We start from the raw sequence: 12,096 nt of genomic DNA on the forward strand, positions 1-12,096 counted from the left end.
GTTGCGACTTTCATAAAATGACGACGATGTCCTCTCCATGACTTGCCGCTACATCCACCACTGGCTTCTTGTGTGATCAAAACACAACAACCTTACGTCACCTGACAGAGGAAAATACTATCACACGATCGGATCAGGGGATCAAGGATCATTCAATCATTAACCATAGTAATTTCGTCTGATTGGTTGCTGTTCTTCTTACCAAGATCAAAGCCTTCCCTGGACATACTAGCGCAATCTCCAAAAGCCTTGGGGGGTCGCGAGCCTTAAAATGTAAGTTTGCACATACATACATACCTAACAGACCACTTCCCATAGTGGCTCTTCAGGGCCAATCAGCGAAATGAAATCAATGAAAGAACAGAATTAACAGACCAATTCGGCTATTTAAGAATCTCCAACTGGCCGGTTGACTAACTAGTTGCATACTTTCAAGTGCAGTCGAGAGGTTGAAATACCAGGATCAAATTCAAGGAGTGTTCAGAACGGGTCAGTGTTGAACCCAGTATCCGGATCTCTAGGCCAGCGCCCTAACCAGTGGGCCGCACTCAAGTCGAGTTCCTATGATTCTGTGCAGAAAATGGTGTGTACCACATTGTTAGCACTGTCCGTCAATATGCTATTTTGAAAAACTTTGCCCTGTGAAGAGGAAAGAGACAGGAATGGAGTGGTGAACGAGCCTCGAGATCATGACACAGAAACAGGTCTAGTCTACCTTAATGCAATGGATGCCCAGCCCTGACGGTGCCAAAATGGATATGCTAAAAACATCACCTGAATTAGTCAGATTGCAAACTTCTACTTAGAACATATCGTCGAGCTTTGAGAGAAAAATGAAAGCGTCACCCTCGCGTCGTTACACTTTATAGAAATTTGAACTAGACATCACCGAATATCATTTACTGTGATGAAGGTATAAACGTACATGTTGTATTTGATAGATTGGTCAAGATATAATACGCATGTTAAACTAAGACCGTGAAAAGAAGGAACTCGGCTTTCATGTGTCTTAGCGAAACCAGGATCGAAGCCGAGAAAAAAAGGATTCCTACCAGGAGAGTTGTAGCCAATATCGTTGTAGGAGGCTTGAAAGACTTTTCAGCTGAGGGCTCGTGCGTAAGGTATATGCCACGAGTCAGCAAGTGACTCAAAACGGATGGCAGAAAATAAAAATGGTATCTAAAATTGAGAAAATCGGAAATATATTATGTTAGATGTGGAGAGCAATATTTCGACACTTACCTCGGTAATCCACCCTGATTTTAGGTATACAAGTAAAATTCGTTTCTTCGTATTCTTTAAGAAAATCGAGAAAAAAAAACTATTGAGTAGAATTTACTTATCGCACAAGTAATTCAAGTTGAATCTGATAAATTTTTAGCAAACTACGTATTAGGGTCTTCGAAGTTTTAGAAAAAGAACTAAGTAACTGAATCAGTGATTAAGACATTATCTAAAAACGGAGTATTTAGAAGGTCTTTTGGCAGTGCTGTAAGCCATGTTGCCATGTTGCCATGGGGACTTGCGGATACCTTTACGAAATTGCCTGACAGTAAAATTAGACAACTATAAAACGGATTCCCTTCTAAAATGAACGATGGTGGTATTGTAATCCTTTTCCATTAGAAGCCCACAGTTACCTTTCGAGCCCCCGGCCAAATTCAGCATCACTCGTGTCTCGTAATACAGACAATTAGTATCACCCAACAAGTGGACTAATGCAAATCCTGCATTTTGATTGGCTACGCTACTAGAGGACTATTAGTAATAGTCCTCGAGTAGCGAAAAGCGTGACACTCTCTTTCGTTTTATTCCCAAATAAATAGTTCTTCAACTTGCATTTGCTAACTTTATTATTGCCTTTTCTGTACGACTAGTTTGTTAATAACTAAAACAATTAGACCCTTCGCCCTCAAGGGCCACGGGTCTAATTGTTAATTAACGTCACAAAGTGTCCTCAACAAATGCTGCTCCTCAAGTGAGGATAAACGGTTGCATTTACCTAAAGCAAAAAAAATAACGCTAAGTTATAAAGCTTTACCATCACCTTATTGTTGGAAATAGGTAGCCAAGGCTTAGACTTAAAATGACACTTCGTATTGGATGTCAAAATTGGGGCGTGCTTCTTCTAGTTGTAGCTCAGTCGGTAGAGCAGTGATGATCTAACCAAGGGCGTGGGTTCAATTCCCACCCTGGTCAGAGTTTTTCTCTGTGGGCCCATTTCCATCAGTAGGGCTAACGCTCACATGGTTCATATGGGGTAGAAACCTAGCACTTCACATTACACTGTAATCAGTCACGTCTCTTCTTCTAATTAGGTGTATTTTTTTAACAAAAAATGCGTTTGTATCAATTATTTGTAAAAATTCAAACACACGGCTTTTGAATTTAAAGGGGCTAGGTCACGCTATTTTAGGTAATTTTGTTTAATTTTGTTAATTATGAGCTCTAAACGTCAAATTGGCAGAGCAAGAGTCTTTCATCTGCAAAATCACGGCCACATAACAGCTGAGAATGATTTTCCAGCTGTGTAAATGACATTTTGATATAGACTGATATAAACTTGAAAAAAGGTGGGCCGACATTTTTCAAATTTACCCAAATTCAATCCATTTCAATCCTCTCCAGTTGTGTCCATCCGTGTCCCTTCTTGGCTTCCCTGTGTTTTCTTAGAGTTATTTTGATATTTTAGTTAATTCTATGACCATTCGATCAGTGCTGAAATTGCCTAAAATTGCGTGACCTAGCCCCTTTAAGAAACATGTTTCGATGTTTCAAACATCATCATCAGCCATAGTGAGTTTAACTCTAGTAAAATTTTAGATGACGATCCGTAAAATAACTATGAATACAATGAAAACAGTTGTTATCTCGTCTTATAAGCTTTCCGAAGAAGAACTTCACCCCTTGATATTTTGAAACTTGGTCTTACCTTAGCTATAAAACCTCCACATATAAGCAAGAGTCACATATTCACGATATTTGGGCTCCTCCATGATGATCTCAAGAGTAATCTCTCAGGTCGTTCGAATAAGACCAAGGCCAGTGAAGTCCAGAAAGAGATACAGCTTATGTCAACTCTTTTAAGCCTTCAATGAATGACTTAAAGAAACAAAAGATACTGAAAATACTGGAACAATACAAGAGCATCATTATCCTGAAACCAAATAAAGGGGAAAGACTTGACAAGATGGTTTACAATAATACTATGTCTGATTTGTTTGAATGATGACACTAAACTTCAAAAATTGGAATATAATACGCAGGGAAGGTAAGTTACAGCGATTTGTACGTTAACTTAAGAAAACCGGTCTCTTCGAACATCGATAGTGCATGAAATTTACCCTTCTGATTCAGTGAACCAGCTACCTCCTTTCAGCACTTTTGTCCAGAAAAGCAAGTACGCAAGCTCAATTTAAACCCAAGTATCTGTTTGTCCTTTACTTAAACCCCACATCTCTTCAGAGTTTTGTGCAATAGATACGTTCTCTTTTCTCCAAGAAATTGAACAGCTGGATTTCGGTGACAAGTTTCTAGTCTCCTGTGATGTCACAAGCCTCAGTTACAAATATCCCTTGATCTGAGACCATTGATTTGGGTCATTTAGCTGTCAACGCTATATTGGATGGTAAAATGAATTCTGATCTAAAACTAAAGAAACTTCAACTAAAAGAACTTTTCAATTTTGCTACTTACCACACTCATTTTTTATTCAATGGTTGTTTTTGCGATCAAATAGATGGAGTCGCCATGGGTTCACCTTTAGACCCTGTATCAGCCAATTTCTTCAAGTCATGGCTCATTATGAAAAAGCTTTGGTCGGATAAATACATCGGTCCTAAAGTATTACATTATCGAAGATACTGTAGATGATATTATTTGTTGTTTTCAAGGCTCTCATGATGCAGATATGTCTTTTCAATACCGCTTAATTAACACATGCCATCCCAACATTAAGTTTACAATGGAAAGAGAAACAAACGAGTTGTCATTTTTAGATGCATCCAAGCAGAGATCAAGTAGCAATCAATATTCGTATCACTTCTGTTTTTTGCAAAAGGACTTGCACCGGTCCACTTACAAAGACCTACAAATCATTTCAGTTTTACTCCATTTTGGTATACAAATTAGGATTAATAAAAACTCGGCTCATCGAGAGGGCTTACAAATTTGTACTAGTCAGTTGAAACGTAATATGTTTCCTAGTTGGTCCATTGACACTACCAATGAAGTCAGTTAAAGTTATCTTTAGTTAGAAATGTTACAGCAAAAGAAGAGTCCAAGTATGATGTATCTAACTGCCATTTTTACAAACTCCCTTACATTGGTTTCTATTTATCTTTATACTGGAAAGAAAATTCTTGTATCAGCAAGTGTTGTAAGCATTTAAATGTTAGAGTAGTTTTCTCTAGCTCCATTCCAACTGTGCAACATTTTTTAGTCCCTAGGATTTACTCCTGGTTTTCTCAAATCATGTGTTGTCAGTAGAAATCTTTGCTTTTGCGGGCTGTGGTGCTCGCTACGTTCGTTAACCAACGGCCATTTTTACACAACTATAAATGAGGCTGAGCACCTTATTCCAATATTTTCAAAGATCTAAGTTTTTCTAAATATAAACATTTCTTTCATCTCACTTTTTCTAAGAATTGTCAGGATAATTGTGATGACTCTTGTTTCAATGTTATTCATGATGCTGCGTCTTTTTATAAACTTAAAATCAGGCGGGAAAGCTTTCAGTTGAGCAGTTGAAACCCGAACTTAACAAACAAGTTGATGATGTCAGTTCAGCATTACACTTTCAAGACTTTTAAACCGGTCAGTGTAAAACGCAGACTGCAGACCGGGGGTAAAATGCAGACTGAGGTTATAATTTAACTGTTGAAAAAGCCCAAACCCATTAGAAATGCTAACAGTTAAGTCTAAATATTGTTTTGGGCCTAATTAGGCCTAAGGCTAGCATTTCTAAGGCCGTTTGCGCTTTTTCAACAGTTACGTTATAACCTCAGTCTGCATTTTACCCCTGGTCTGCAGTCTGCAGTCTGCAGTCTTAAACTCAGTTTTATTTATCGTTATGTCCGTTGTGTTTTCTCTAATATTATTTTCTCTAATATTTTTTGGTTAGTTTGAATTTATCTGCTTGTAACGAACATTTAATCTATAACTGAGAATCATCGAGTATTGAAAGTTCTATCTTCGGATCATCTCATAAAAGTTTACTGTTATACTTACTAAGACTGATGATGATATTTGAAGCATCGAAACATGTTCCTTCCATTCAGAAGTGTGGTTGTACTTTTGAAAAATAATTGTAACCGTTGTGCTATGAAGACCATTCTTTGTAAGCTTTGTACAGCATGAAGCAGCTGGCAAAATGAACGCCGGGAAAGTCAAAGGTCCAGTCTGCAGAGCTGTTGTTCACAGCACGATAAGGTTGGGACTTTCATAAAATGATGATGCATATGATCCAATGTCCTATGTCCTATTTCCATGACTTGCCGCTACATCCACCACTAGCTTCACGTGTGATCTCATTCTGTTAACAAAACAAAAACATAGTCACCTCACGTCATCTGACCGAGGAAAATACGATCATACGATTCAGTCAGGGGATCAAGGATCATTCGATCAGTAACCATAGTAATTTCGTCTGCTTGGTTGCTGCTCTTCCTACCGAGATCAAAGCCTTCCCTGGACATTGTTCGAAGTTCCAAACAAATAAATATGCTCATGTTCATCTTCTTTTCGATCACTGCTTTGCAAACATTAATGAAACGAAAAATTATGATCTGCATGACCAAGTTGAGGTAATGAATATTTTATTTTCCTCTTTGTTTGAGCGGTGTACTAAAGAGAACCAATCACAAGTCTTTTGAATAACATATCCGGATTTAAATGCGCTCAGTTGAAGAAAGAATCGGCCGGTGATAAACACTTCAGTTCCCGAGAACGTTTTGCGATGTATTTCTCAACGTCGTCCACATTCTTCATCTGCTTTTTGATCACTCAGCACATTATTGGGGTTTCGTGTGGTAAGTAAGCGTTTGCAATGTTCTAATGATGATTTTTTTAGCCCTCAAATGTCAGCTTCACGGTTAACAAATGCGCAAATATTGCCCAAGTTGTTTAAACGGCTTTCGTGCGATGAAACGGTTTTCGTTTACCTGAAGCGGAAATCCGTGATGGTTTCTTCTTCGACACGTTTAGAACTTTTAGTTTTGCCTTGGTTTCAAAGTTTTAAAATTTTAATGTTCAGTAGTGCGTGATCTAACTTTAACGACACGCAAAAATTAACTTAAAACACAATTAACAAAAACACTTGCACTCAGTAACCACGGATCCATTAGGTCTTTCAAAGGATCTCTGATTTATTAAACCAGTTCTTTTGATTTTAATCCTTATCGATAAAATGCCCACAAAAGGGCAACTGCAGTTCATCGACCTAAACATTTACATGCCAAGTCGCGATTATGCCAATCACAAGCCTTTGAGGAGTAAACACAAAAGTTTTTTCACAAATAAAAGGAAGCTCTGACACTTGTGATGCTAGAGTCCGGCAATCAAACTTGAAAAGTGATAAGTACTAATATTGATCATTTTTATCTTAACTCAGTGAGGGCACTAGTGTCGGTATAGGGTTTAGGGAGCATGCCGCTTGGCATAAAAGAGTATGGAAATTGCCTTATCCTATTTTGTCTCTATCTTTTGGAGCGTTTCTCGGGATATGCAAGTAACAGGCCAGAAATGAAAGGAATCATGCAAACAGGTTCTCTCTCCCTTGGTCGGAAGTCCGCTTCGTTTCATTATATAAGCCTCTAACTGCAGTCTACGACAGTCGTTAATGTTATAGTTGAGACAACGCTGCAAAAGATTGGCATAGCATCAAAGAAGGTGTTAGTTGTGGCTAACCGATGGAAGAAAAAAAAACCTCTGATTAATCAAACCATAGGGTTAAATTAGGTCAAAATTTGCCACCTCTTTTTTTTTAAGTGAAAGGCAAAACAAATTTAAGTAAAGTTCGTTTTGTCTGTATATGGGGCTTGGTTTTAATTCATTTTTGGCTACATTTTTAGTACAGATCTGATTGCGGAAGCTCTTTAACACACTAACAAATTCGTGGCTTTTTGCTTCAATATCTAGCGTCGTCAACAATCCATGACTTGCCTCACACGACGTAATTTGATATTGCGCTATCATTAATGTTTGTTTTGTTTTGTTTTGTTTTACGAGACATCTGGTTTGTCTCTTCTACTGGGCAAACCTGCCCAGAGGGAAGGAGCACGAACAGGACTCGAGGTCCTATGCGAGGTGCTCCACCCTACCCTATCCAGACCAGAAAGACCGGACCACAACACCGGGAACTACATGCCCTACTCTTTACGTCAAGTGTGCGGGTTCTTTTACGGCCCACAGTTAATGGTAGTATGATCACGTTGACGATATAAATTTTCGATGTAAATACAAACATTTCATATCCAGGGTTCAGAAAATTCTATCAAAATAAACAGCAGTGTTTTATCAAGTTTAAGCTGAAGATGCGACGTGCTTGATTAACGCCATTGAAGCATGCCAAAGCATGCAGTGGGTCAGCCAATGAAACAGTGATAGGCTTAGCCAGGGACTGGGGTTGGGGATCCTACCGCAGAGAGAGACTGCCTGCTCGCAGGCTATGATAGTCTAGATCCGGCGGCATTGACGGTGTCGATGTGGAAGCTCCGTAGCTACTTGATTTACGCCAAATGATGGGCTTGTATGATAATGTACTTCATTGTTGGAATTTTCTAAGTATGAATGAGAAGTAAACGGAAGAACTTAATTTTATTTGGAAACGATTCAACATTCCATATCACTGTTTTATACACAAGTACTCTTCGAAGAGGTCTTAATGGGGTCAACCGTGAGCCGTGAAACGTCCAAAAAAGTTAACCGTTAGGTGTGAAAATGATCAAAAAAATAACCGTTAGCCATGAAAACAAACTAAAAGCATTTTGGGTGATTTTTTTTAATTTTGAAAAGTGGAATAGGGAGTATTTCGAACTATTAAGAGACTCTCCACCCTCTGACATTCCGTCCCGCTCGGCTTGCGCTGTTGTCTGACGAGACAAACAAGTCCTAAATAACTGTCAGCTGGAGATCTTGACAAAAATGTAAGTCGCATTGTGATGACCGATGACTTATTCTATTCGATATTTGTACTTTGACCCTACTACCTAACACAGAGAACCCCAATAGCAAAAAAACAGAAAGTGTATTTTTCAACGAGGGAAGTCAGTCTTTGTCATGTAAGTTAACCGTGCATGCCAGAAAAAAAAATAACCGTTAGCCGTAAAAATGCCAATTTTTCAACGGTTAACCGTGAAAGCTATCCACCCTAAAAGATTCGTAACCAGGAAAAAGTAGGAACTTACTAAAAACTTACCAAACAATTAATTTTTTTTTATTTGAATTTCAAAACAATGTTAACCAAACAATAAGTGACCCAAGTTCTAAGCCTTGATTTAAAAAAGACACCTGTATATTTTAACCGGAATTTTCCTATTTAATTGTCCGCCATTACTAACTTTAAAATCTTGAGAGAGCTGGATTGAAGAGAAAATGACGTCAAAGACTCGATGGACTCAATGCATGTGTACGCGGCTGAATTAATATGCTGAATATGCAGCACGGGAGTTTCGGGCTTTCAGACTTTTAAACTCGTGTTTTGCATATATAATAAGTTGCGTTTACACGCTGAAATTTCAAGCTAGTGAGTAAATGACGTCATTTTTCCCTAGATCCAACTCTCTGTGGTCCAGTCGGTCAGTTTGGAACGGGAGTAATGGCGGACCGTGAAGTCAAAAACTTACACTCAAAGTAAACAATTTGCGCGTAAAAATCAAAGCTCAAAATTTTGTCAGTCAAGTGTTAAGCAATCACATTTTCAAAATCTGAAGAAATAAGAAAGTGATTTTTTGATCATAGTAGCACTTTAAAAAGGTCACCTGGCAGTTTCAATCTCGACCCCAGAGCTGTCTTCTCATTGGTTTTCGTGATGAACAAACAAAAGCGTCTCCGATTGGTGCATTCATGTTAGCACGAGGAGTGAGCAGGCGCTGTAATGTTCAAATAGGCAATTTTTGGCTACAAGAACCCTACTGCGCATGTTCTCCTAGATAGAGTTTCCCAGAGCCTTGTGTCAATCCAAGGCTCTGGTGGCGAGAATGCTGGCAGTTTCGGATGTGCAAATGGTTCTGTTGGAACTTCTTAGAAGGTAACGTTCCGCAGCAATTTCTGAAACGAAGATATCGTCCCCTAAAATTCTCGGACAATTCAATGTTCAGCTAAGATATCCGAACAGATCAAATTCTTCTAGGTGGTAAAAACATTTCGTTAGACAGTCTTTATACATTACAAGGCGCCTTGAAATGCCTCTCAAACATGTCAAAGGTTTTTGGCATAATTTGCTCGTTGGGTGCCCTTGATTTGAGTACAAATTAATACAGTTTTGTTTCGTAGATCAACATGAAGTTGACCCACTCATCAGTTAAGCTTTAGTGTATACTGATTAGTGGGTCAACTTAACGTTGATCTATGAAACAGAACTGTATTACAGTGCGACGCGCCTTACCGTGGTCACCTGACAAAGTGTGTTACAAATTATCCGCTAATCAGGGAGAGCAAATTTGATTGACAGTCACGCCTCCTTGCAAAGTTCGCACGGTTGTAAGACCGAACACCGAAGACCCAACACCGTTAATTGCATGGGTTGTTGACTTTACGTATTTACAAGCAGTTGTCAAATGTGAAATACGGCTGTGACATCACACGAATGCTCATTGGTTTGTATTGTCAGACGCGCGTTTTGATTGATATTGATATTTTGATATTCTTGGGGGAATTGAGAGAATTCTCGACAGTTATGCAAACCCGAGACGCAGCGAGGGTTTGCATAACTGTCTCGAATTCTCCCAATTCGCCCTCGTGTTTAGATGAGGCTATAGAAACACGGAAAACCTCCTCTATTGCTTAAACATCCCTCCCCCTAGGATACATTAGTATCCGAAAGTGATTTCAGTTGAAACTTTGAACTCACAAAGCGCAGATCAAAAATAATTCTCACGGTCATTAATTTCGTTCAATGACTTCACATCAACTTTTCGCATTCATTTTTTGCATAATCGTTGGAGAAACACTATGGAGTCCGCGTCAACCACGAATTATACTTTTGCTTCTGTTATTAATTCTTCTAACGTTCCACACTTTACAATCAATTGCTTTTTGCGCTCGTGGTAGTGAAAAAGGACCTAGGAAAAGAATAAACATATTCACAACGTCACATACCGCACGCTCACTCGGGTAGAAGATATGAATAATACAAACGACAAGTACTTCAACATCAAATCATCAAAAGATAAGCGTAGAAAAAATCGTAGTTTTCTTGTGTAAAGCATTTTGGCTCCGTTAGCAAAAGATTTATAAGAGAAATGTCCAAGTAACTCACGAGGCCCTTTACTCTCACGGTGCCTCTCTCTACCCAGGCGTATAAATGGGTACCGGCGAAATGCTGGGGGTAACCCTGCGATGGACTAGCATCCCATCCAGGGGGGAGTATAAATACTCCTAGTCGCTTCATGCTACGGAAACCAGAGATAAGCGCCGGTCTCATGGGCCTTCTGGCTCGTAAGCAGTGACTTTTTTTTACGCAAACCCGAGACGCAGTCGAGGGTTTGGATAACTGTCGAGAATTCTCCCTACTTCCCCGAGTGTTTAGGTGAAGCTATGGAAACACGGAAAAAAAGTACTCTATTGTGTTTATAAAATATTTCTCAAAGATAATTCGACAAATGAAGGAAAAAAATGAAGGAAAATTCTTGATTGAAACAGATTTTCTTGATACACGCTCATATTTCCTACCAGCCAATCAAAACGCGCGTCTGACAGCATACAACCAATCAAAATTCGTGATGTCACAGCCGTGTTTCCATACTCTCCTACCACCTAGAAATCATTAGACGACGACTTCAGGAAGAACGATTACGACGCGGAATTCATCAGACTAAACACTCACAACAACAGCGAACCCAACCCCAGCCTTCCTTTTTTGCATGATTATCTTTCAATTGTTTTTAATTCTCTAATTTTCATTCTTTTGCATCTCACAGAATCTCGTTATTTAAAAAAGGTTTACTCTCTAATCTCTCTTTCCAGCTGGAAACCTCGGTACGGTTGATTATGTTGCCATCGGAACGTCCCTGGGAATAGCAGTATTCTTATTGATATTCATTGCGTTCTTTCTGTGGCGCGCGCAAAAAAATCCCCAAGGAGCATTTGGAGGAAGGGCAGAAATGGGGAAGGTAAGTTTTTTATCATTTCTTTCATCGGTTTCCTTCCATACCATGAATGGAATTACGTAACCATGAGTGGAGGCAGTGCCGCCCAGTTGCGATCCGAGTATCCTGAGTTCAGGACCCGTCCTGACCACTCCTTATATTTGATCCTGGTGCATGAAGTCCCTGGTTCAACTTCTCGGCTGTACTTGTAAAAATATAGCCAACTGGTTTACCTCCGTCCGGTTGGGATTTAAGAGTTCCTTTACTGGTTTGTTATAGACCTTATTCATAAATGGAAGTCAATTTATGATTCTTTTGTCCAAGTGCAAATTAGCCTACCAGGTCTCGATACCATACAGTAAATTGAAAGGAATTCTTGCTCTAAAATGAGGCTTGGTACGCTAATTTGCACTTCAATGTGGACAAAAGAGTTATAAACAAATGTGACCGCCATTTATGAATAAGGTCTACTGATTTAGTTTCCATGGCTTGGAAAAGCCCCTGTGGAAAGTGGTCAGTTAAGTAGCTATGAATGTGTTTGTTAACCTATTAAATAAGAGAAAATGTTTGCAAAAGAAAACAAAAGCTCAATTCCTACAGGGCTTGTTTGGGACGAAGATATGATCGTCGTGAGATCGCTTGTATGTGTTTTACACAATGAAGAGTTTTTTTTAGTATTGGCTGTAACGGTAGCATGATGGTTTAATTATCCCATTAGTTTCGTATTCCCATTGGATTAGATACCCCGATTTGAATCTGAATATAAATGTATAGTTATAATCTCAGAGAC

At 39.0% G+C, this 12,096-nt stretch overlaps 2 long non-coding RNA genes across 4 annotated transcripts in view; one reads left to right on the forward strand and one right to left on the reverse strand.

Moving 5' to 3' along the window:
* Positions 1-677: 677 nt before the first annotated feature.
* Positions 678-5,533, reverse strand: LOC138019617 (uncharacterized). Of its 3 annotated transcripts, none has more exons than XR_011126192.1 (3): positions 5,230-5,533; positions 2,933-3,157; positions 678-1,179 (listed from the first exon to the last, which is right to left on the reverse strand). It is a non-coding gene; the product is annotated as an uncharacterized lncRNA (long non-coding RNA). The 3 variants fall into 3 exon arrangements; XR_011126190.1 differs by lacking the exon at positions 678-1,179 and adding an exon at positions 1,232-1,296; XR_011126191.1 differs by lacking the exon at positions 678-1,179 and adding an exon at positions 1,559-2,002.
* Positions 5,534-5,876: 343 nt separating this feature from the next.
* Positions 5,877-12,096, forward strand: part of LOC138019618 (uncharacterized) — an 8,483-nt gene continuing 2,263 nt past the window's right edge. Inside the window, exons 1-2 of the long non-coding RNA XR_011126193.1 lie at positions 5,877-6,029; positions 11,185-11,330. This is a non-coding gene — a long non-coding RNA (uncharacterized lncRNA). The remainder of the gene's footprint in view (positions 6,030-11,184; positions 11,331-12,096) is intronic.

The sequence above is a fragment of the Montipora capricornis genome, chromosome 10 (assembly GCF_036669925.1).
Source record: "Montipora capricornis isolate CH-2021 chromosome 10, ASM3666992v2, whole genome shotgun sequence".
Classification (NCBI taxonomy): domain Eukaryota; kingdom Metazoa; phylum Cnidaria; class Anthozoa; order Scleractinia; family Acroporidae; genus Montipora; species Montipora capricornis.